The sequence below is a fragment of the Hordeum vulgare genome, chromosome 6H (assembly GCF_904849725.1).
Source record: "Hordeum vulgare subsp. vulgare chromosome 6H, MorexV3_pseudomolecules_assembly, whole genome shotgun sequence".
Classification (NCBI taxonomy): domain Eukaryota; kingdom Viridiplantae; phylum Streptophyta; class Magnoliopsida; order Poales; family Poaceae; genus Hordeum; species Hordeum vulgare.
Window position 1 is genome coordinate 125,660,149 of NC_058523.1, and position 24,320 is coordinate 125,684,468.

Here is a 24,320-nt window from a genome sequence, read left to right on the forward strand (position 1 = left end):
GATCATGTAAGTACAATGATTCAGTTTATTTAGGATTAGAATGTATCTTATGCACTCTATTATTTGTGTTCCTATAGGTGATGCAGTTGGAGAGGGAGAAAGGTAGTGACAACATTGGTGAGGAAATTAGATGGTTGGCCCGTGGTCCACTTGAGGTTGCAACGAAACATAGAGCATTCAATATTAAAGGATACAGATTTAGACCCAAGCGTTATGACAAAGTAACTCAAAATAGTGGAGTTGTTGTGACAACAAAAACATCAAGCTACTCTTCTGCACGTGATAGAAATCCTATTCTTGGAAATGTCATGTATTTTGGAAGGATTGTGGACATAATTGAGTTAGACTATTTCCAAAAAATTTCAGTGGTGCTATTTAAATGTGAATGGGTTGATGTTAATGAAGGAAAAGGTATGCAAATAGATAAGTATGGGTGTAGACTTGTGAATTTCTCTAGTCTAACTCACACTGGTAAAAATGCTGAGGATGAACCTTTTGTATTTGCCAATCAAGTTGACCAAGTATTCTACGTGGATGACCATCTTTATCCAGGATGGTCAATTGTTTTGAAGATGATGCCTCGAGATAATTTTGATATGGGTGAAGAATGGAATGATGTGGAAACAGAACCTTATCATGTCAGTAAATTCTTTGAGCTTTTTGATACTGCCCATCAGAAACAAAATTGGATGAGAAGAGATATAGAGGGAGAAACTGTAGATGCTCCTATAGTGTCAAATGATGACACAATACCTGAATAAAGGTCAGGTTATAATCTGATTTTATTATTTACATTCATAGTATCATTTTTGTAATTTTTGTCATTTTGGACAGGAAACTTACCACTCTATTGCTTCTGAATGCAGGTTCGATGGATGATGTAGAAGTCACCTATCTGAAAATGCGGAGCCTGGTTAAAGTGATTCATTAGTATTATTGCTATTTTTTTTTATGTGCATGCACTTTCTAGTTCAGATAAGAAGATTTGTAGGCCGTGGATGCTTTGGTTTTGTCTTGTATATTTGAATGGTTTAATTTCAGTTAAGTCAAACGAGCGCTCAAATTTCTTTATCTAAACTTACTGTCTCTGAACATACCTGAGAAAATCGTCACCTTCAGTTAACTATGTTTCACTGTGTGCTATTTAAGTTCCTCTTATAGGTAGCTTATATGAATTATCGATCGTGGATAACGTTTGGTGGAGCGCATGACCAGGATGTAGGCCGGCCGGAGGTGTCACGCACCACACCAGGCAACGTCGCTGCTGTGTCTGTTTGGAGGCGTAGGGCCAAGTTTGAATTTCCACTGGAAATATATTTGACAAAATTTTGTATCCAGGCATAAATAATTTCATTTTTGAGCGGTAGAAATAAAATTGAAATAAAAGGCAAAATTAATCAGCGCTGGACTTTGAATCGCAGGCATTTTTTTTGACTAGGAGGAAAATATTATGAGATCACAAAATAATAAGGTATGACAACATATAAGAAAGGTTTATATTTTTATTATAATATATTAATGATATTTAAACACATATACAATTAAGTATGTGTGCTCAACTTTTCTCAAATCGGCACCAAACCCGGGGAAGTTTGTTGGCATCCGGACTCGTGCTAATATACGCAGTCCCATCAAACCCTTCTCCTATGCAAATCCCTCTCGAAACTGTACGTACACATCGATGCTAATCATCTAGTCGAGATCAAACATGCTTTACAATCTTGTTGGCGATCGCGTGCATACTTTTTTTGGCCGGTAGGGAAATATTATGAGGCACAAAATAATGAGGTATGACAACATATATGAATAGATTTTTTTATTATAATATAATAATGATATTAAAACACACATGCACAATTAAGTATGAGCGCCTAAATTCTATCGATCAGACATCAAATCCGGGGGACGTTGTGGGCGTCTCGACTCGTGCTAATAGACGCGGTCCCATCAAACCCCTCTCCCACGCCAACCACTCTCAAAACCGTACCTATGCATTGATGTCGATCAGCTACTCCAGAGAAGGCGTGACTTCACGACCTTGATGGCGGTCAGAGCGACTAGACAGGACGGGAGTGCGGTGCCACTTAATTGCGGCGCAGCCGATGGAGTAGGCTTCTTGATCGCTGTGTTCATATTGAAACAACATTGACTTTGAATCGTAAGCATATTTTTTTTGACCGGTTCGGAAATATTATGACGTCACAAAATAACGAGGCATGTCAGCATCTAAGAACGATTTTATATATTTTTGTTATAATATATAAAAGATATTAAAACACACATATACAATTAAGCATGAGTACCCAAGTTCTCTTGAAGCGGCACCAAACCCGGGGAAGGTTTGCGGGCATCCGGACTACTGATATATACGCGATCCCATCAAACTCTCTTCCATGCGAACCACTCTCAAAACTGCACCTGCACATCGATGTCGATTAGCTACTCCAATGCAAGCATCTTGTGTGGTCTTTTGACCGATCATCCTCCTTTATGCCGTCGAAGGAGGTGGGACTTTCTCTCATCGGATGGTCAAGAGCATCATCAGCTGCCCCTCTCGATGAGGATGTCACAACGGACGAGGAGTTCTAGTAGCAGTTTGAGCTCACTCCAAGTTTGGCGCCGCCCTCATCACTGCCCTTGTCGCCTCACTGCTAGCATCGCAACCCTGTTGGTGCCCGCTCAGCATGAAGCAGGAGCCATACCTGGCAGTCATGAACTCACGAGGGGCGCCTCGTGCATTACCTCAACGCGGTAGCGGTAGAACATCGTCGCGCGATGCCCTAACGATGTCAGAGTGAGTGGACCGGCGCAACGTGCTTCACCATGCCATTTTCAGGATGTCGGATGTCTCGTCAGACTAGGTCCTCACAAATTTCGCGCTGGCGTAGGCCTATGCACACCCTCACGGGAAGGGGCGGACGAAATGGGGCAACGTCCATGGTTGACATTGGCCTCTGCATGACGAGGGGGGGGGGGGAAGTTGAGTGGCTACACCGTGTGCGGCACGTCGCAGCCAATCGACACGTTTTGAGTAATAGATAACATTATTAGTTCATCCATTTTGCAATTTGTACAAACATAAAAAAACACATTGTTTGGCATAAATATATGTACAAGTGCCTATTAAGGGTCAGATGATAATTAAAAAAACTTATGATTTTTCAGCTAAGTCTGTAGTTGTTTCCTTTTATTTATTTATTCTGTATCAAAAAATTTCTTTCCTTCCATTTTCTCCCGCTAATAGCCCACTAATTCTAGTCAAAAGAAAATAAGTACGCGCTCGCGAGGAGGTAACCACGCCAGCAAAATCGGAAACCTCCTCCTCCCCTCCCCATATCAAAAGGCAGTTCCCTTCCTCGGTTCCTCCACTTCTACAAAGGATCCATTCTCCAGCAGATTAGTCATGGCCTTTCCTCCCTCCCGAGTATCATAGCTCGCCCAGCTGATTCCACCATTGTTGTTGAGGGGCACAAGAGGCGTTTGTTCAGCAACTGGGACGGCAAGGTGGCAAGCAGATCAATTCCCACACCCGATTCATAGAAACAGAAGGTAAATACTAGTATTCGACTTGAAGATTTTGCCTCCTCCTCCCTTTTTGGTCCAGATCTGTCCCTTCTATGCTTCCGAATTACTCTCTTCCTGATTGAATTTGACCGTGCACACCAAGTGTTTGATACTTGTCCTCTGTTATTGATTTAGAATTTTGGGGAGTCTTCAGATAGATTGGATTGCTTATAACAACTGCTGGGGAGTCAGATGCGGACGCGGTAAGTATTTCAATCCAGTTTTCTACCATTACTACCTTGGTGAGTTCAATCTCTTCATAGACTTTGTGTATGGAACTCCAATTCTGATTATGATGTGCATGTTGGTAGTATATATTGATTCTGATTATGATGTACAAGGGTCTGGTTTGTCTTAGACTCTCAGACACACAGTCACTGAATTCTTTGGGGATCAAATTCAAGTTAACATGAATTAATCCAAACAATCAGGTCCCTTTTTTTCATGGGAATATAGCTTTGCTGCAAGTACAGACCAGTAGTCCACTGATGGAAACTCGTCACTAACACCCAATCCATATTCATCTAGCCACTGGCACTTTGCCAAAAAAGATGACAGTAATGTGCAGTAGTAGTAGTAGTATATATGTACGTAGCTAGTTAAGGTTGCTGCTCTGTTGTGCTTGCCGCATGAGCTGCTGGAGCCTGGCCTCCAGCTCGGCCTTCTCGGCGCCGAGTCCACTGATGGAAACTCATCAGTAACACCCAATCCATATTCATCCAGCTACTGGCACTTTGCCAAAAAAGATGACAGTAATGTGCAGTAGTAGTAGTATACCGATCCATATTCATCTAGCCACTGGCACTTTGCCAAAAAAGATGACAGTAATGTGCAGTAGTAGTAGTATATACGTACGTAGCTAGTTAAGGGTTGCTGCTCTGTTGTGCTTGCCGCATGAGCTGCTGGAGCCTGGCCTCCAGCTCGGCCTTCTCGGCGCCGAGCCGGTCGTTGTCGCGGCGCACGTCGCCGCAGCTCCTCATTGCGCGGTTGAGCTCGTCGAGGAGGCGACGGTTGGCGCCGCGGAGGTGGGCAACCCGCGCAGGCAAGCCCCCTTCCGGATTAGTTGGGTTAGTGGCCGTGAATGGCGGGTGGGTTGTGTGCGTGAGGCTAGCGTCATGTGTATAAGTATCACATCTGTTGGGATGACTGTCATAAGCCCCAAGTAGGACCACAAAATATTATCTTTTGCATAAATTATTTAAAGTTTTGGTCATTTTAATGTTGCAGAAGATATGTCAAGGACAAGAATTAACGTTGTTGAATCCAATGAAGAGTATATGATGGAAGAACCAATTGAACATCATAGTTTTGGTGAAAAAGATCTTGAATCATCCGATGTCCATGAAAGAACTACTAATGGTGAAGAAGGCTTCACCGATTGTGATGATGCTGATGCGGATGAAAATGAAGATGGTAAGTTTGTTTCTCATAGTTACCATCCATGTAGCTTTCTTCTTTCTATAGCATGTCTATGTTTTAATTGCCTATATATAATTAGAGCCAGAATAGTCATGATTTCTACTTTACATGTGATCGGTGGAGAAAAGAGAACTGTACGTATCATGGTGGTACAGGTTTAAAAAAATTTGGCAGAACCTTCTTTTTTTTGCATGCAAGTCCCGGCGGAAAAAGACTTCTCGTGCCCTTGTGGAAATAGACTTTCAATTGTTAAAAATAAAATAAAATGATAGACTTTAAAAAACTACAATGATAGACTTCCTGATTACATACATAATTAGATTGGCTTTGTGTCGTGCCTCTTATTAATATTCTATACGTGCCTTTTAAGGAAAGGTTGGGTACATGTGGCCGGATAATACATGTAGCTAATTCATATTTTTATGTAGTTGTACCTAAGAACACGTCTATCAATTCGGTTTTGTCTTCCATTGGTCGTATAGGACCCATATCAGTTTTTTTCCTTTTAGATCAGAGAAGTCCGATATGATTCTTAAAAAGGGACGTGCTGCTTTATTAGGAGCGTTTTTCTTTTTGCTTGTTACGTGTTGGATTTCAGTAAACTGTACATAACATTGTTCTACGTAACCAAATCCGATTCATATTCTCGTTACCAAGGTTACCTTTTTTTCCTGCTCGTTGTTTAGGTTTCCTTTTTTTTTTGCTACAGGGAGCTGAGTAAATCTAGTCCGTTCATATTTCTTAACTTTTGAACAGTAAATCTTTGCCGTTCCTTTTCTATTGTTTTAAGTATATGATAGATAGATAGATTCATCATCGTAACATATAACTCATGGTTCTATATATTCAACTGAAAATGCAGAAACAGAAGAGCGTAAGAAGAGGAAGCTAAAATATATTTGGAACCTTCCAAAAGGAAAAAGGATAATGGTTCGCTGCAATGACATAGATCAGCCAATTCGAAAATAGGCTAAACACCTTGGGGACTTTCTTGGCTCAGTTGCAAGGAATGGATTATTGTGCTGTTTGAGCTACAAGGATTGGAGATTGCTCAAAACTAAAACAAATGTAAAGGCTATACTAGATCAAGTGAAGGTAAAATTTAGTCCATTAAATATCTTTTACTAGCTTCTTCTATGTTGCCTTATATTGCATTCACTCTATTTATTTTGTAACTTTTGTGCACATGCGGTTCCTTTACCTTCCTCGCATGGAAAAATATATATTGAAGACAATTGGAGACAGATGGAGGCAACATAAGTCCGATCTGAAAGCAATGTATTTTGATGAGAAAAAGAGCACCGAAGCCAATTACAACAACAAACCGAAATCGGTGACTCCGGACCAGTGGAGATCTCTAGTTAATCATTGGACAACCGAGAAAGCGAAGGTACTTAAAAGAATTCCATTTTCAACTTTCCTTGATGGACTTTATACATTCTGGTGTAGATACCATAAAAGATATGCACATACTTACTTCGATTCATTCTTTGGTAGGGGCTTAGTGCTATAAATAGAAACAATTGTTCAATGAGGAAGTCTACACATATTAGTGGGACAAAAAGTTTCCCTCGTCAGAGGGAAGAAATGGTAAAATATACTAACTTCAAGCACCCCTTTTCCATTCATGTTTTCTAATGTAATTTATGTTTACATTATGTATCAACAGAAAGATGCAGATCCTGAAAAGAAGTACCCTCATAGGGCTCACCTGTTCATCCATACGCACAAGCTGAAAACTTGCAAGAACAAAATCATTAATGCTCATGTTGGTACATTTACAAGTCTCACCACTCGTATTTGAATTTGATATTTTGTATATTCTTATTATTTACACTGTTTTTTTATTTAGGAGGAGTTAAAGGATATTATGGATAAGAACCCTGAATTAGCAAATAACAGCGATGGAAAGACTGCATGGAAAGGAGATGCGTTGAACAAAGTGTTAGGGGATGACAAGCCTGGCCATGTACATGGTTTGGGACTAGTTCCAAACCCCAAAAAACTTTTTGATGTTTCTACTTCACGTCTATTCCAGAATACACATTTTACTTCGGTGGAAGATACACCAAATGAAGATATGCTAGCTTTTAGAGTTGAAATGGAAAAATTACAAGAAGTAAATAAAAATGAAGATGCTAAAATTATGGAACTCGAGGAGAAGATGAGAAGAATGGAAATACGACCATATCAGGTAAATTTCTAACAACTGTAATCATCCTTCATTTTGTGGACTAACCTTTATGTATTCCAATGATAGGAAATTTCAGATCCAATGGCTACAATTGGGATCGAACCTTCGGTCAATGGACACAACTCAAACAGAAAAGTTTGTACCTTGTCAAAGTACACAATAAAACTCCTCATATTTCACTCTAGAAATTATTTCACAATTATTTATGTTATGCTATCTGTAGAGAGTGCTTGCTCCTCCGGTTGATGGACCCCAACTTGTTAAAACCCATCTAATTTACACAACAAGCCAAGTATGTCAAACGATTCAGATTTACAAGTATCAAACAAGAATTCTGTTTCAGATAAGGTTTGTCTACTTAAAGTCTTAAATAATCTTTAGAACCTGTCTTTGCTGAGTTTTAAATTGTCGTGCTTGCACTTTTTGCAAATTTGATATACAATAACTAAAACTTGATGTATATCATTTTATCCTAGAACAAAGAAACTATGGTTCATAATGGTGGCAGTGCACGACAGCTAGAAAAATGTTTTGCTGGACACAAGGTATCATTATAGTCCCATATAGAAAATCATGATCAAACTACAATGCAGCCATGTTTATGTGTTTACTTGTTGCTATCTCAGAATGTTGTGCGAAACCAAGAAGCTTTTGATCATAGTTACACTGCTCAGCAAGGGGAAACAAATTCTGCTACACATAAGGTATGTTTCTGTTACCATACACAATATGTTCAGAATATATTGCTTCGTTGTTTATGTATCTACTGGTTGTCTTGCTATCAGAATGTTGTTCAGAACAAAGAAACTTTGCTTCAGAATGTTCGTACACAGCAGGGAGAAAAAACGTTTGCTGCAAACAAAGTGGTATCTTTTCATAATCGCATACACATTTATGTTCAAATTATAGTGCTAAATTGTTTATTTGCTATCAAACTCTTGTCCAGACCAAAAAACAACAAAAGGTGCTACTGTAAGTAGTAAGAGTGCTGAGAGTGGTTCATTGAGCTGGTTGGGTGCAGTGAATTACCTGTAAGAGTGCTCATTCATTTCATATGTTTCTATGTTTTGTTTCTGTTTTTTTATATGGTTACTTTGATTTTCGCGAGCAGGTAGGAACTAAAGTATTCTTGAAGAGCTTGATAAAACATAATAGGGACGTAGCTCTTGCTACAATTATAAGTTGCGATCCTAAATTTATACTTGATGGTGCTGAAATTGGAAATGAATATTGGGTGGTGCATGTTGATATGGCACTTGTGAAAACTGAAAATTTGGTGCGGAGTCGCAAAGACTGCAATTCTCTCGGTAATGCAGAAAAACAAAGATTGCATGGCCCTCAACCTTTGTACGTGACTAATATCTGGCCTCTATTACTACTTGCATCATGTCAATGCATTATGTATTAACAGTTCATTTTTTTGTTTGTAGATTAAAAAGATAAATGGATGACTATATGGATGCGTGGCAAGTGTACTACATTGATGATGTTGATGTTCTGTTTCATGATGCGGACGATGATAGTTCTTTCAGAGTTAGTTATGTTGTGTGGATGACATTCCTGTTGGATGTTGTTCCTCAATTAAATTTTAGTGAAGTTATAGGGGTGTTAATGGATGCTTTCAGTTTAAGTTTCATTTTCAAGAAAATAGTTAGATTATGCATGATTATGCATCTCATGATGTTCCTCTTGTAATATCATTGTAATCCAACAATTTTATCTCATATATGATTTCTTCCTCTTATCAATATATTATCTTGTTTTTGCTTCACTTGAAATACATTATTACACTAAGCATTTTACATAAATACACCTATATAATAAATAAATAATAATAAATAATAATAATAATAATACTAATAACAATAATAATAATAATAATAATAATAATAATAATAATAATAATAATAATAATAATAATAATAATGCTTACCTATGCCAACACTTAAGCGTTGGAAATTCTCCGTTGCCAAGCAATGAGAATTTGATTCTTGTACATTAATCAGCAACGTATAGAACTGTTGTAGAAATTCGCTTTATCCGTTGTAGTCTTGCAACAGTTTCATTTACCAACGGCGATATAAGCGTTGTATTATACGCTAGCAACACTGGATAAGGCAACACATCTCAAATCGTTGGTAAAGACACTTGCAACGCATATATGAGCTTTTAGATACGGAAAAAGCGTTGCTATAGCGAGGGTCTTGTTGTAGTGTAGATTCATCATGAAATATATTTTTTATATTTTATATATTTGGTATTGTAAATCATTATATATTTTGCTATAATGTTGGTCAAACATAGACATGGTTTGACTTAAAAAAAATAACACACATTATATTTTAGAACGGAGGGAGTACAAAGTAATGCCTGAAGAACAATGACATGATATAGACAAACAGAACTCAACCAATATGAATTAACCCCATCGTTTTATCATTAGTGGCAACAATACAAAGACGTGTTCTTGTCCCTTTCTATCACTTGGATATAGAACTCCGCCAGATTGAATCCACTACAACGCACCCTCTCACTGAAGAAATATCAGTCTAGTTGGCCAAACTATTTCAATAGACTGGAGAGATTTACGAAGTTATAATAATCACGCATATAAGAATCATAATAGAATTTAGAGAAGACTCAAATCTTTATCATGAATAATCTGAACATAAACCCACAACTCATCGGATCCCAACAAACGCACCGCACAAAAGAATTACATCAGATAGATCAAATCAAAGATGTGATGATCATTGTATTGAAGATCAAGAGAGAGAGAGAGAGAGCGATGGTCAACTAGGTACTAACTACAAACCCGTAGGTCTGTGTTAAACTACTCACACATCACTATGAGAGCAATAAGGTTTATGTAGAGGCCCTTTGAGATCGATCCCCCCTTTGGCAGGGCATCGGAACAGGGCTCCAGATGGGCACACGGCAGAACAGAGACTCGCGGCAGTGAAAAAAGTGTTTCTAGTGGCTCCTGTAGGATTTTGAGTCATTTTAGAATTTATAGGTGAGAGAGGGATGTCAGGAGGCGCCCGAAGGGGCACCACATAACAGGGCACGACCATCCCCCTGGGCGTGCCCTGATGTGTGGTGCCTACCTCGTGAGGCCTTCGGTCTCTTTCCGAAGCTTCCAGGTCTTCTTTTGGTCCAGAAAAAATCATCAAAAAGTTTCGGGGCAATTGGACTTCGTTTGATACCGTAAACCTGAAAAGCCAAAAACATGCAGAAAATAACAACACACACTGGGCACTGGGTTAGTAGGTTAGTGCCTAAAAACAATATTAATTGGTATATAAACACTCTAAAAGTATCCTGGAATGATAATATTATAGCATGGAACAATCAAAAAAATTATATATACGTTGGAGACGTATCAACATCCCCAAGCTTAATTCCTGCTCGTCCTCGAGTAGGTAAATGATAAAAATAGAATTTATGATGTGACATGCTACCCAACATGTAATCTAATGCATGTTTTATCATTGAGAAATGATGAATTAATAAACATCAACATAGTAATATTCATAAACATAAGCAACATAATCATCAAGTTTCAAAATATACGATCCTTCAAGAATGTTCACCCCTATTCATTTTATCATATAAGCATAATATGAATCCCTCTTCACCAAATAAATACAAATGTTAAGCACCACGATGTCAAGTCAGGCAATTGGATCATACTCTTTAACGCGCTTCAACTTTTTATTACTCACTCAATATATGAGCGTGAACCATGGATATAACATAAATGTGGGATAAAATATGGTGGTAGGTTTCAAAGGGGTGAAAGTGGAGAAGAAAGTCTCGCATCAACTAGGCGTATCAACGGGTTATGGAGATGCCCATCAATAGATATCAATGCGAGAAGTAGGTATTGCCATGTAACGGATGCAGTAGAGCTATAAGTGTATGAAAGCTCAACTGAAGCTAAATGGGTGTGCATCCAACTTGCTTACTGATGAAGACCTTGGACATTTGAGGAAGCCCGTCATCGGAATATACAAGCCAAGTTCTATGAAAAAATTCCCACTAGCATATGGAAGTGATAAACAAGAGATTCTCTATATGAAGAACATGGTGCCACTTTGAGGAACAAGTGTGGAAAAAGTGATAGCAGCACTATCCCTTCTCTCTTTTCTCTCATTTATTTCTTTTTCTCTCTTTTCTTTTCTTTTCCACCTTTTTTCGTTCGGAGTCTCATCCGTACTTGTGGGGGAATCATTGTCTCCATCATCATTTCCTCACTGAGACAGTGCCCTAATAATGATGATCATTGTATTTTTATTTACTTACAACTCAACATGAAAAATTGTAGTATGACTCTATATGAATGCCTCTGATAGTGTACCAAGATGTGCAATGATCAAGCTTAACATGTATAAAAATGTTGAACGGTGGCATTGCCACAAATACTATGTCAGCTTATATGATCATGCAAAGTAATATGACAATGGAAATACAAGTCATATGATGTGATGGTGGAAGTTGCATGGCAATATATCTTGGAATGACCATGGAAATGCCATGATAGGTAGGTATGGTGGCTGTTTTGAGGAAGATAAAATGAGGTTTATGTGTAACAGAGCATATCATGTCACGGTTTTTGGATACACCAACAAAGGTTGCACCGATCCTCGAGGTGAGAATATGCAATGCACGATACCGAAGAGGCTAGCAAATATGTGGATGTGAGAGTGCGTATATCCATGGATTCACATTAGTCATAAAGAACTCACATACTTATTACAAGATTTTATTAGCTCTCTCGAAGCAAAGCACTACTCGCATGCCCCTAGGGAGGAGGTTGGTAGGATTTAACCATCGTGCGCCCTGACTTAAAAAACACTAGGATTTCAACAAGGAATAAGTATGCTCACATATCATCACCATGCCATAAAAATATTTGGATAAACAGCAAGTTAAAAACATCTAATTCACTATACCTATATTAACCAATGATCATGCACTCATGATTTTTCACATTACCACATTAATATCATTAACCATGATTTCTCTTTTATGTGCTACATGTGGTTTTGATTATGCACTCACTAAATACCTATTATTTTTGGACTAGTCTTATAACCCATGTAAATTACCATCGCTATTTATTAACTCTCAAACAAATATGAGTGAAGAACGAGAGTACAATTATCTCTTTAAAATCTAATCGCCACCGTGCTCTAAAAGATATAAATGAAGCATTAGAACAACTACTAAGCTCAAAACATATAAGTAAAACACATAGAGTATTCTCATAAATCATGGCGATCTTGTGTCTCTCTCAAGTGGGTGTATTCATAGAACAATGATTGTGGAAAACTAAAACAAAATCAAACTAAAACAAACGACGCTCCAAGAAAAACTCATATCATATGATGAATACAAATATAGCTCCAAGTGACATACCAATGGATCGAGACAAAAGAGGAGATGCCTTCTGGGACATCCCCAAGCTTAGACACTTGAGTCTTCGTAGAATATTACCATGGGGTGCCTTGGGAATCCCCATATGACATCCCAGGATTAAGCTATAGTAATTATTATAATTAAGCTAAAGTGATGGTGAAGATTAAGCTAAATGCTTTTGCTAAACAGTGCTTGGTCAATCTTGGGATCATATCTCATTTCAAATTCCCGTTGAAATTCAAAATTCAAATAATCACTCGAATAAATATTTTTGTTAAACATGAAAACTAAAGTCATGATTGCATTGCATATATTCACATGGTAATTATAAAATATGAAACCATATTTTACCAAGTCTTCTAGTGCCTCAAAAAAATTATAAACACACGTCAAACTAATTATTAAATTTCTTTTGATTTAAATCAATTCCAAATTAATTATAAATACTCCCAAAACTTTTTGCTACAGCGCCAAAATTTGCAAGATAAATAATGGATCAGATCCACCATTTTACACAAGGGATTTTCTTACAAAACAAAATAAAAACAGAAAACCCCCTTCCCCCTCGGCCCAACTATGCCTTGGTCCATCACCCCTCCCCCATGGCCTATAAAAGGGCAGGACCCTCCCTCTGCCCTAATTTTCTCTCCCCTTTCACTCTTCCACCGACCCCGACGCCCCCTCCCGTGCACCCTCGCTCGCCCCTACGCTACCTCACCCCGGTCGCCCTCGCCAGCGTCGCCCATCGCCGTCATCGTCCCTGACCCCCACCGGACGACCCCGAGGCTCGCCAAACACGCCCCTACAGGCGTCGGTGAGGCCCCCGGCCTTCCCTTCCCTTCCCTCCTCTCCTGTCCCCTCTCCCCGTCGGCCCGTGCGCACCTCCCCTCTCCTCGTCGCGCCCTGCACTGTGCCGACCCGTCACCGAGCTACCTCACCCCCGCCCTGTCCCGTTGTGCCCCTGGCCGTGCGCCCGCTCCCGCTGCTCTGTAGCCGCCCGTGCGCACCTCGCCGCCACCACCCGCAGCTGCTCCTGATGTTGCGGTCTACCGCTGTCGCTGGCCATGTGCCCATCCCCGCCAGCTGCTACCGCCATGCCCATGCATGCTCTGCTCGCCCGGGCCCCCACATCCGGGTCGGTCGGGCACATTTCTGCCGGTCAGGCCTCCCTCCGGCCACCGCTGCCGCCGTCGCCGTCGCTGGGTCGTGGCCGTGGCCTTGCCCGCATGCATGCCTGCTCACTACCGGCCGGCTCCGTGTTAGTGAGGATAATCCCCACTTAGCCCCCTCATGACCCACTAACCATGGGGACCATCGCCCCTGAAAAACAAAAACAAAATAATAAATAGAAAATAAAAATAATAAAAATGAAATTAATAGAGGATTAATTAATCAATCAATTAATTAATGACTTAATTAACCTTTGATTAAAATGGTTAATTAACTAAACTAATTTACTTGACTAAATGGGTTACTCACATGTGGGCCCAACCCCTAAATTTGTTAAATAGGTTAAAATAAAACCCTATTAAAACCCCGTGTCTATGATAGGGACCCCACCGGTTAGGTTTGACCAGTCAATAGAGACTTTTGATTGCTGACGTCATGCTGACATCATGTTGGTGTCATAATAGCATTTTTCTAAATAAATTAAATCTATTAATTCCAGAATAATAATAAAACTTTAAAAAAATAATATAAAATAATCTGTAACTCGGATGAAAATACTTGGTACATGAAAGTTGCCCACAAAAACGAGACGAATGTGAATATGCTCTCCATTCGTTTGTAACATGCCCCTAGCATGCTGAACATGGACATTTTGGCTTTAGGATCACCTGTCGGGTAGTAGCTAGAGACCTGGGAAATATCGTCAGATATTTTCCCGCTCTGTCCATGACATGTAGTATTGCGTTAGCCCATGCCTAACACTGCATATTTCCATGTCATGCATCGTGATGCATGTGTGTGCCTTTATTTATTGTTTCTTCCTCCTCTTCTCTTTCGTAGACACCGAGAGTGACGCTACTGCCGGGTACGACTACCCCCTAATGACTAGTCTTTTGGAGTAGAGCAACAAAGCAAGCAAACCCCCTTGATCATTCCTACATCGCACATTCTTTCTACCTCATGCTTGCATTAGATTTTGCTACTGTTGTAGATAGCTACTATTCTCATGCATAGCCTCTTTTAGTTAAACTGTTATTATACCCTACTACACATTAAATGCTTAGTATAGGTGGATCAGTGATTCCCATTGACCCCTTAGTCCTAGTTGCCCCTACTTTAGCATCGAAGACTCGATCAACTGATCGACGAGCAATGACCCGTCACATCACTTCACACCCCTTAGTTGTACGACTGTGCATAGCTACTATCGAGTACCGAGGGTGACACCTCGTTACGTACTCCTGATGTTAGCTCCGTAGTGTAGTTAACATGAGGTGGATTACAGAGGGTGATTCCTCCTGCACCACTTTTGATAATGACTCTGTTGTGCAACCCCTTAAGCGTGAACCATCAAGGGTGATTCCTCCCTGGTCACCTTGACGGTTACATCGGTTGGAATCCGTCGAGGGTGATACCTCGGATTCCTCTGATGTTATAGACACACGGTTACTTTGACTATACTACCAGAACATGATGAAATTTGTGGTGCGGGTGGATTCCCGCATGATTGTAATGAGGCGTGGTCGGGCATTCTTTGCCCTTGCCACACATCCTTGAGACGGGGCGACGGGACCACATATCATGGATTGCGGATCGTTGCCGCAGTTAACTAAAACATTAATGGGATTGGGTATTTGATTTGAGTTGGTCGATTGACCTTTTTCGCACTAACCTTCACGCAGGGACAATTATGGGCACTCATCGTCGTTGTATCAACCGAAGCTCTTCGGGCGTCAGCATTGGAGCGGCGCGCGCCCGAGTGGTCTGCGTAAGTATTGACCTTGTATAAGAGGTGCCAGGACTGATCTCGGCTGCCCTCGTAGAATGCAGGAGCGCAAAGGGCGATAGGCCCAAGAACCCTGCACGCTTAGGATGTAGATCGGCGGGTTGGCCTCTCTGTTGAGACTAGGTAGGGCTGCACGTGTTGATCTTTCGAGGCTGGACATGACCCAGGAAAGTGTGTCCGGCCAGAGTTGATCGAGTGTGTTGGGAAATGTGGTGCACCCCTGCAGGGATGAATTGAATTATTCGAGTAGCCGTATCCATGGTATTAGTATGACTTGGAGTTGTATCCCGATATAATACAACTAGAGCTGTGACTTAACTTGAATGATTGGCGCCGAGATTGCTTTCTCGCACGGAGTCGAGAAAGGATCTCTGGGTGTGACTTCATTAAATTGCTGCAAAAATACGATTATAAATGTGTTATTGATCTACACTCTTCTAATGCTGCACGACACTGAAGATGCTAGTCTTCGATAGGACTATGCCTTCTCTCTATTCTAGCATTTTCTATAGTCAGTCCAAAGATATAGTCCCATTCCTTTGGTACTGATGCATACTTAGCATAGTTCTGATGTCAGTCTTGCGAGTACTTTGGATGAGTACTCACCGTTGCTTTGCTCCCTCTTTTCCTCTTGATATGATTGCCGCGATCAGATGATAAAGCCAACGAGATGGCTTATCCCCCCGCCGACGACTACTACCCCGACGGTGCCTACTACTATGCGGAGACCGTTGATGACCATGAGTAGTTTAGGAGGCTCCCATGGAGGAGGCCTCGCCTCTTTCGATCTATGTTATGTTTGTGCTAGCATTCTCTAAGGAAAAACTTGTTGACTTATGTCTTTACTCAGATATTATTTGCTTCTGTTGACTCATGTATTTCTGAGCTTATGTATTCGAGCCCTCGAGGCCCCTGGCTTGTAATATGAAGCTTGTATGACTTCAAATTGTGTCTAGAGCTGTGTTGTGATATCTTCCCGTGAGTGCCTAATCTTGATCGTACGCATTTGCGTGTGATTAAGTTGGGGGCGTCACAAGTTGGTATCAGAGTCGTATGCCTCTAGGTAGCCCCCTTTCCAACTCCTCGACCAAAGTTGAGTCTAGTAGTTGAAAAACTTTTACTAAAACTATTGTGTGGCTTACGGTCCCACATCTCAATCGGGTGGGATTAGGATATTTTACTCCTCTTTTATACTCTGGGTTCTGATCTCTCTTCTCTTTTGGGTTAAAGGTTTTGCTAACTCTAACATTAGGTTCTCGTGATCAAGTCAACCTAGAGAGCTGGATTATCTACTGCTATTCTTTTGAAAGTATGTTACACACACTATCATTTGACATCTTTGAACTTCATTGTTACCTATGCGTCCCGCAAGACAGCTCGTACGCCCGAGTATGGCAGTCAACGCGACTGGGTTCCCGACCATTCTGGTCGACCTCTTGACCAGGCTGGGATGTCGTTCGTACCCCGTGTACACTATTTACAAGGACTACCATGAGTTCAATCATGAGCAGTACCAGGCTGTTGTTCGTATCTTCGATCAGCAGGACATCTCCATCACTGATCTGTAGATCTTCTATGGTGTTGGAGTGACTATTGACATGTCAGTCCATGATGCTGCCTATACTGCTATCACCCGCCTCCGTGGAGAGTACCCTTGCTTGGAGGAGATTGGATTCACATACATCCCGTATGCTCCTGCAGGGGATGAGACTAGATCTGCATTGCTGCCTACACTCCTTCCGTGCGACAGCGTAGACACCGTTCCTACATCGCTGTTTGTACCCCCTACGTGAGTCGTCGCTATGACCCATAGGTTCTGGTTTGGTATATTGAGACGCTGGATCGTACTGTCCGAGCCTTGACTGTTGAGTTGTACGCCACTCATACTCGCCTTTACGATGCGATGGCACAGTTGCTGCGAGCAATCAGCGCAAGGATACATCATGAGTACATCCTCTACCCGCATAGATCTGAGCTGCCACCACGTCTTGAGTGGTCTACCGTTGGAGGTCGTACTCCTTCACTTGGACCTCTGCTCCCCGTTCAGAACCAGTACCCGCACCAGAGTATTGATGGGATGCAGAATCGTGCCCCCAGATTTGCCGTTCAGGGTCATTGTCAGTTAACTAGTTTCAGTTGTTGTCCCAGATGTTGATGTAGCATTACCGCTATGCCCCATTGTTGTATCTCTCCACCGCGTGCATGCGTGCCGCCTAGTGGGTCCAGGTTATCGTCAAATTACGAACTTGTAACTGTTGGGTAACGTAGCATAAATTCAAGATTTTCCTACGCATATTCAGATCTTCCTATGGAGAGACCAGCAACGAGAGAGGGGTAAGAGCATCTTCATACCTTTGAAGATCGCTAAGCGGAAGCGTTGCTAGAACGCGGTTGATGGAGTCGTACTCGCAGCGATTCCGATCTAGTGCCGAACAACGGCATCTCCGCGTTCAACACACGTGCAGCCCGGTGACGTCTCCCGCACCTTGATCCAGCAAGGAGGAGGGAGAGGTTGGGGAAGAACTCCAGCAACACGACGGCGTGGTGTCGATGGAAAGACGAGGTCTCCCGGCAGGGCTTCGCCAAGCACCGACAGAGAGGAGGAGGGAGAGGAGCGGGGCTGCGCCGAGAGAGAGGAAAAACCGTGTGTCTCAATGGCCAAAAGTGCCCGATATATATAGGGGGAGGGGAGAGGGGGTGCCACCCCTAGGGTTCCCACCCCAGGGGGTGCGGAAGCCCCCCCAGATGGGAGGTGCGACGGCCAGAAGGGGGAGGAGGGGGTGGCGCACCATCTGGTGGGCCTTAGGCCCACCTGGCCTAGGGTTTGCCCCCCCCTTTTCTCTCCCTTGCGCTATGGGCTGAGTGGGGAAGCGCACCAGCCCACCTAGGGGCTGGTTCCCACCCCCACTTGGCCCACCTTATCTCCCGGGGTCGTTGCCCCCCTTCGGTGGTCCCCCGGGGCCACCTCCGGTGGTCCCGGTGGTCCCGGTACGTTACCGGTGACGCCCGAAACACTTCCGGTGTCCGAAACCATCCGTCCTATATATCAATTTTTACCTCCGGACCATTCCGGAGCTCCTCGTGACGTCCGGGATCTCATACGGGACTCCGAACACTTTCAGTAACCTCGTATAACAATTCCCTATAACCCTAGCGTCATCGAACCTTAAGTGTGTAGACCCTACGGGTTCGGGAGACAGGCATACATGACCGAGACACCTCTCTGGCCAATAACCATCAGTGGGGTCTGGATACCCATGGTGGCTCCCACTAGCTCCACGATGATCTCATCGGATGAACCACGATGTCAAGGATTCAATCAATCCCGTATACGATTCCCTTTGTCTGTCGGTATAGAACTTGCCCGAGATTCGATCGTCGGTATACCTATACCTTGTTCAATCTCGTTACCGGTAAGTCTCTTTACTCGTTCCGTAGCACGTCATCGTGTGACTAACTCCTTAGTCACATTGAGCTCATGATGATGTTCTACCGAGTGGGCCCAGAGATACCTCTCCGTCACACGGAGTGACAAATCCCGATCTCGATTCGTACCAACCCAACAGACACTTTCGGAGGTACCCGTAGTGCACCTTTATAGTCACCCAGTTACGTTGTGACATTTGATACACCCAAAGCACTCCTACGGTATCCGGGAGTTGCACAATCTCACGGTCGAAGGAAAAGATACTTGACATTAGAAAAGCATTAGCATACGAACAATACGATCTAGTGCTAGGCTTAGGATTGGGTCTTGTCCATCACATCATTCTCCCAATGATGTGATCCTGTTATCAATGACATCTAATGCCCATGATCAGGAAACCATGATCATCTATTGACTAACGAGCTAGCCAGCTAGAGGCTTGCTAGGGACACATTGTGATCTATTTATTCACACATGTATTACTGTTTCCTGTTAATACAATTATAGCATGAACAATAGACGATTATCATGAACAAGGAAATATGATAACAACCATTTTATTATTGCCTCCAGGGCATATTTCCAACAGTCTCCCACTTGCACTAGAGTCAATAATCTGGTTACATTGTGATGTATCGAACACCCATATCATTATGGTGTTGATCATGTTTTGCTCGTGGAAGAGGTTTAGTCAACGGGTCTGCAATATTCAGATCCGTGTGTACTTTAAAAATATCTATCACTCCACTCTGGACATGGTCCTGGATGGAGTTGTAGCGGCGCTTGATGTGCTTCGTCTTCCGGTGAAACCTGGGCTCCTTGGCTATGGCAATGGCTCCAGTGTTATCACAGAAGAGTGTCATAGGACCCGACGCGCTTGGAACCACTCCAAGGTCGGTGATGAGCTCCTTCATCCAAATTCCTTCATGAGCTGCTTCTGAAGCAGCTATGTACTCCGCTTCACATGTAGATGCTGCCACGAGTTCTTGCTTGCGGCTGCACCAGCTCACTGCCCCACCATTCAACACATATACGTATCCGGTCTGTGACTTGGAGTCATCCGGATCTGTGTCGAAGCTAGCGTCGACGTAACCCTTTACGACGAGCTCTTCGTCACCTCCATAAACGAGAAACATTTCCTTAGTCCTTTTCAGGTACTTAAGGATATTCTTGACCGCTGTCCAGTGTTCCGTACCGGGATCACTTTGGTACCTCCCTACCAAACTTATGGCAAGGTTTATATCAGGTCTGGTACACAGCATGGCATACATTAGAGAGCCCACGGCTGAAGCGTAAGGGACATAACTCATCTCCTCTCTATCTGCTGCCGTGGTCGGCGACTGAGTCTTACTCAATCTCATACCTTGCAAAACTGGCAAGAACCCTTTCTTTGAGTTTTCCATATTGAACTTCTTCAATATCTTGTCAAGGTATGTACTTTGCGAAAGACCTATGAGGCGTCTCGATCTATCTCTATAGATCTTGATGCCTAATATGTATGCAGCTTCTCCAAGGTCCTTCATTGAAAAACTCTTGTTCAAATAGGCCTTTATGCTCTCCAACATCTCTATATTATTCCCCATCAATAATATGTCATCCACATACAGTATGAGGAAAGCTACAGAGCTCCCACTCACTTTGTTGTACAGACAGGCTTCTCCGTAAACCTGTATGAACCCGAACGCTTTAATCACCTCATTAAAGCGAATGTTCCAACTCCGAGATGCTTGCACCAGCCCATAGATGGAGCGCTGGAGCTTGCACACTTTGTTAGCACCCTTAGGGTTGACAAAACCTTCTGGTTGCATCATATACAACTCTTCCTTAAGGTTCCCGTTAAGGAACGCTGTTTTGACGTCCATTTGCCAAATTTCATAATCATAAAAGGCGGCAATTGCTAACATGATTCGGACTGATTTCAGCTTCGCTACGGGAGAGAAAGTCTCTTCGTAGTCAACTCGTTGAATTTGTCGAAAACCCTTTGCGACAAGTCGAGCTTTGTAAACGGTTACATTACCGTTTGCATCAGTCTTCTTCTTGAAGATCCATTTATTTTCTATGGCTCGCCGTTCATCGGGCAAGTCCACCAAAGTCCATACTTTGTTCTCATACATGGATCCTATCTCGGATTTCATGGCCTCAAGCCATTTGTTGGAATCCGGGCCCGCCATCGCTTCTTCATAGTTCGAAGGTTCACCGTTGTCTAACAACATGATTTCCATCACAGGGTTGCCATACCACTCTGGTGCGGAGCGCACCCTTGTGGACCTTCGTGGTTCAGTAGTAACTTGATCCGAAGCTTCATGATCATCATCATTAACTTCCTCTTCAGTCGGTGTAGGCACCACAGGAACAACTTCTTGCGCTGCGCTACTTTCCTGTTCGAGAGGGGGTGTAATTACCTCATCAAGTTCTACCTTCCTCCCACTTACTTCTTTCGAGAGAAACTCTTTCTCTAGAAAGGATCCGTTCTTGGCAACAAAGGTTTTACCTTCGGATCTAAGATAGAAGGTATACCCAATAGTTTCCTTAGGGTATCCTATGAATACGCATTTCTCCGCTTTGGGTTCGAGCTTTTCTGGTTGAAGTTTCTTCACATAAGCATCGCAGCCCCAAACTTTAAGAAACGACAACTTAGGTTTCTTGCCAAACCACAGTTCATACGGTGTCATCTCAACGGATTTGGACGGTGCCCTATTTAAAGTGAATGCAGCAGTTTCTAATGCGTATCCCCAAAATGATAGCGGTAAGTCGGTAAGAGACATCATAGATCGTACCATATCTAATAAAGTGCGATTACGACGTTCATACACTCCGTTGCGCTGCGGTGTGCCAGGCGGCGTCAGTTGTGAAACGATTCCACACTTCCTTAGGTGTGTGCCAAACTCGTGACTCAAATATTCTCCTCCACGATCAGATCGTAGACATTTAATTTTTTTGTCTCGTTGATTCTCAACCTCACTCTGAAATTCCTTGAACTTTTCAAACGTCTCAGATTTGTGCTTCATCAAGTAGATATACCCATACCTACTCAAATCATCGGTGAGAGTGAGAACATAATGATAACCACCGCGAGCTTCAACGTTCATTGGACCACACACATCAGTATGTATTATTTCCAATAAGTCGGTTGCTCTCTCCATTATTCCTGAGAATGGAGTCTTAGTCATCTTGCCCATGAGGCACGGTTCACATGTGTCAAATGATTCAAAGTCAAGAGGCTCTAATAGTCCATCAGTATGGAGCTTCTTCATGCGCTTAACGCCGATATGACCAAGGCGGCAGTGCCACAAGTATGTGGGACTATCATTATCAACTTTGCATCTTTTGGTACTCACACTATGAATATGTGTAACATCACGATCGAGATTCATCAAGAATAAACCATTCACTAGCGGAGCATGACCATAAAACATATCACTCATATAAATAGAACAACCATTATTCTCTGACTTAAATGAGTAGCCGTCTCGCATTAAGCAAGACCCTGATACAATGTTCATGCTTAAAGCTGGTACTAAATAACAATTATTAAGGTTTAAAACTAATCCCGATGGTAGATGTAGAGGTAGCGTGCCGACGGCGATCACATCGACCTTTGAACCATTCCCGACGCGCATCGTCACCTCGTCCTTGGCCAGTCTCCGCTTATTCCGCAGTTCCTGCTTTGAGTTGCAAATGTGAGCAACAGCACCGGTATCAAATACCCAGGAGCTACTACGAGCGCTGGTAAGGTACACATCAATAACATGTATATCACATATACCTTTAACGTTGCCGGCCTTCTTGTCCGCTAAGTATTTGGGGCAGTTCCGCTTCCAGTGACCCTTTCCCTTGCAATAGAAGCACTCAGTCTCAGGCTTGGGTTCGTTCTTTTTCTTCTTCCCGGCATCTGGCTTACCGGGCGCGGCAACAGCTTTGCCGTCTTCCTTGAAGTTCTTCTTACCCCTGCCTTTCTTGAAACTAGTGGTCTTGTTGACCATCAACACTTGATGCTCCTTCTTGATTTCTACTTCTGCAGACTTGAGCATCGAGTACAACTCGGGAATGGTCTTCTCCATCCCTTGCATGTTGTAGTTAAGCACAAAGCCTTTGTAGCTTGGTGGGAGAGACTAGAGGATTCTGTCAATTATAGCATCATCCGGAAGTTCGACTCCAAGTGAAGTCAGACGACCGTGTAACCCAGACATTTTGAGTATGTGCTCACTGACAGAACTGTTCTCCTCCATCTTACAGCTAAAGAAATTGTCGGAGACTTCATATCTCTTGACACGGGCATGAGCTTGAAAAACTAGCTTCAGCTCCTGGAACATCTCATATGCCCCGTGTTGCTCAAAACGCCTTTGGAGCCCCGTTTCTAAACTGTATAACATGCCACACCTGACTAGAGAATAGTCATCACTCCGCGTTTGCCAGACGTTCAGAATGTCCTGGGCTGCTGCGGGAGTGGGAGGGTCACCTAGCGGCGCATTAAGGACATAAGCCTTTTTAGCTGCTTCAAGGATGAGCTTCAAGTTGCGAACCTAGTCCGCATAGTTGCTACCATCATCTTTCAGCTTGTTTTTCTCTAGGAATGCGTTGAAATTGAGGTTGACGTTGGACATCTACAATATTTATAAAGACAACTTTTAGACTCAGTTCATGACAATTAAGTTCATTTAATCAAATTAAGTATGAACTCCCACTTAAATCGACATCCCTCTAGTCATCTAGGTGATACATGATCCATGTTGACTAACCCGTGTCCGATCATCACGTGAGACGGACTAGTCACCATGGTGAGCAACTTCATGCTGATCGTATTCAACCATACGACTCATGTTCGACCTTTCGGTCTCTTGTATTCTAGGTCATGTCTGTACATGCTAAGCTCGTCGAGTCAACCTAGGTGTTTCGCGTGTGTAAATCTGGCTTACACCCGTTGTATGCGAACGTTAGAATCTATCACACCCGATCATCACGTGGTGCTTCGAGACAACGAACCTTCGCAATGGTGCACACTTAGGGGAATACGTTCTCGAAATTTTAAGAGGGATCATCTTATTATGCTACCGTCGTTTTAAGCAATAAGATGTAAAACATGATAAACATCACAATGCAATCATATAGTGACATGATATGGCCATTATCATCTTTGCTCTTTCGATCTCCATCTTTAGGCATCGCATGATCATCATCGTCACCGGCGTGACACCATGATCTCCATCATCATGATCTCCATCATCGTGTCTCCGTGAAGTCGTCACGCCAACTACTACTATAGCTAACCGTTAGCAATGAAGTAAAAGTAGTAAGCACATGGCGTTGCATCTCATACAATAAATTAAGACAACTCCTAT

General features: G+C 42.5%; 1 long non-coding RNA gene across 1 annotated transcript; it reads left to right on the plus strand.

The window, feature by feature from the left end:
* The first annotated feature begins 7,406 nt into the window (after window positions 1-7,406).
* LOC123404470 lies at window positions 7,407-7,906 on the plus strand. The gene is made up of 3 exons (XR_006611802.1): window positions 7,407-7,525; window positions 7,654-7,722; window positions 7,804-7,906. It is a non-coding gene; the product is annotated as an uncharacterized LOC123404470 (long non-coding RNA).
* The last annotated feature ends 16,414 nt before the right edge of the window (window positions 7,907-24,320 follow it).